Below are 2500 nucleotides of genomic sequence, written 5' to 3' on the forward strand. Positions count from 1 at the left end.
ACCATCGCTTTTCAAAGCGTCTCTCATCTATGTTAGCTTATGCACGTAATAAGGGCGAGGAAAAACGGCCTAATTGGATTGGTGAAAATGTTTGGACTGCTTTGTGGAGGAAGTGGAACGCAAATGCTTACAAACAGAAGAGGGAAAAAACAAAGATTAATAGAGCATCAGAGAGCGGTACCAGTGCTCATAAGGAAGGTTCCATGTCTGCTGGAGAAATTAAATATTATATGGTAATTAATTATTATTTATAATATATATCTATTAATTTATATTCAATTAATCATCACATTTCACCAACTTATAAACTTGACATTAATTTAATATTTTAGGAAAAGCAACATGGAAGGGAGGTCACTCAGGCTGAGATACATCGCTATCTTCATGTTAATCCTGAAACAAATGAGTATACTGATGAATTATCAAAAATGATTCAGGTAATTATTATATATTAATTATTATATATTAATTAGACCTTTAAATTATTATATATTAATTATTAACTATTTTAATTTTTAATTTTTTTTTATTTTTAATATAGGAACAACTTCAACAAGTCGTGAAAGAATGGGATGATCATCAAGCTACTCTTCCTCCTGCTCAGCGAGTTGGTCCAGTGCAGCGGAAACAATATGAGACCGCAAGTTTTATGAACATCAGTGGTGGCAAGTACAAAGGGCGTGTGCTGGGTGCCGGTAGTTTATCATCTACCTTTGTGAAAGGTCCAACCGACTATATTCAGACTGAGACGTCTTCTTCTTATGCTAGTACGGATCGTCTCATCGTCCGTCGATAGATAATCTTGACCAGTTAAAGGAGCAATGGGCAAGTGAGCAAGAAGAAATGACACAACAGCTGATACAAGCCGCAATTGATAAATTGAATGAGGAATGGAAACAAAAGTTTCAAAAGCAGCAACAACAGTTTCAGCAGCAACAACAATTTTCATTTCCTCCTGTGTTTCATCAGCAGTTCCCGCCTCGGCCTCAATACTTGCATCAACAACCACTTTTCCAGCAGCAGCAACCGCCTCCAAATTTCCAACAGCAACACCAGGATCCTCCGAACTCTGCCTTCCAGCAACAACAACAACCAATGTTTCAGCAACAACAATATTTTCATAATTATCAGTATGCTCCGTCATCTTCACATCAACTTCCTCAACCTCAACCATATCATCAAACTCCATACCGACCAACTATGCCAACAGCTGGGTTGATCAGACCAAATTTAAATCAACCTCAACCAGCTAGGGCTCCTCCTTCGACTAGTGGTGGTGCCATTGAAGATGAAATTCTATTTCAAACCATGATGTCTCCTCCAACACAAATTAATAATACTTTTGAGGGACTTCTTTCGTCGGGTAAAATTGCAGGAAATAATGACGGTGGGAGTGGCGCTGATCAGAGGAATTATTATGAGGATTGATGTCATTTGAATAATTTCATAATTTGTTTTTGGGTTGTATGAACACATATTAATTATGTTGTCCTAGTTAATTATTGTGTGTTTAATTTTGGGTTTGTAAGACATTATTTATAAATTTTTGGTTTGTAAGACATTAATTGTTAATTTTGGAATGCATGTTTTATTTGATTTTGTGGTAATTACTTTAATTATTATTAATATTATATTTTTATATATAATATTTATTTTAATTTTAATATTGAATTTTAATTTTATTTAAATTTTAATTTAATTTTAATTTTAATTTTAATTTATTTAAATTAATCTTTAATTATAATTATAATTTAAATATTTTATTTTAAATTTAATTTAAATTTTTAATTATATTCAGATTAGTTTATTATATATTAAACTTAATTTATAATGATATTATATTTTAAATTTAATTTAAATTTAATTATAATTTTAATTTAAATTTTAAATTTATATTTATATTAATTTATTATATATAATATTATAATACAATATTAATGTTAAATTTGAAAAATTAATTTTTTAATATACGTAATATTTTGTGGCGGCCTAAGTCCTCACATAATATTTATTTTTTAATCTGGATGGTACTTTGTGGCGGCCTAAACCCTCACAAAGGAGGGATTTTGTGGCGGTCTGGGCCCTCACAAAGGCTGGATTTTTTAAGATCAGCCTGTCCTTTGTGGCGGCCTGTGCCCTCACAAAGGTAGGTTTTTGTGGATGCAAAGGCCCTCCCAAAGGCAGCATTTTGTGGCTGCAAAGACCCTCACAAATGGCAACGTGTTTTACAAACTTTGTGGCTGCAAAAGCCCTCACAAAATTTTGCGACCATCTTATTTGTGGCTGCCTAAGGCCGCCACAAATAGCCCCTTTGTGGCTGCTATTTGCCCTTTGTGAGGACTTTTGGCCCTCACAAATTCCTTCTTTTCTTGTAGTGGAGACAAAGAAGCTCACGGGAAGCCATCATTCACCCAGCACAACACCTACGAGTAGGAAATCGGCAATGGGCTTCGATATGTGACACCCAGGCAGACGTGCCCTCAACCTAATGGCATCGGGC

At 34.0% G+C, this 2500-nt stretch overlaps 1 non-coding gene across 1 annotated transcript in view; it reads right to left on the bottom strand.

The window, feature by feature from the left end:
- Window positions 1-2458: 2458 nt before the first annotated feature.
- LOC113784641 (5.8S ribosomal RNA) overlaps window positions 2459-2500 on the bottom strand; it is a 156-nt gene continuing 114 nt past the window's right edge. The window contains exon 1 of the ribosomal RNA XR_003470733.1: window positions 2459-2500. This exon is cut by the window's right edge and continues 114 nt beyond it. This is a non-coding gene — a ribosomal RNA (5.8S ribosomal RNA).

Source organism: Cicer arietinum, chromosome 3 (assembly GCF_000331145.2).
Source record: "Cicer arietinum cultivar CDC Frontier isolate Library 1 chromosome 3, Cicar.CDCFrontier_v2.0, whole genome shotgun sequence".
NCBI classification, from domain to species: Eukaryota; Viridiplantae; Streptophyta; class Magnoliopsida; order Fabales; family Fabaceae; genus Cicer; species Cicer arietinum.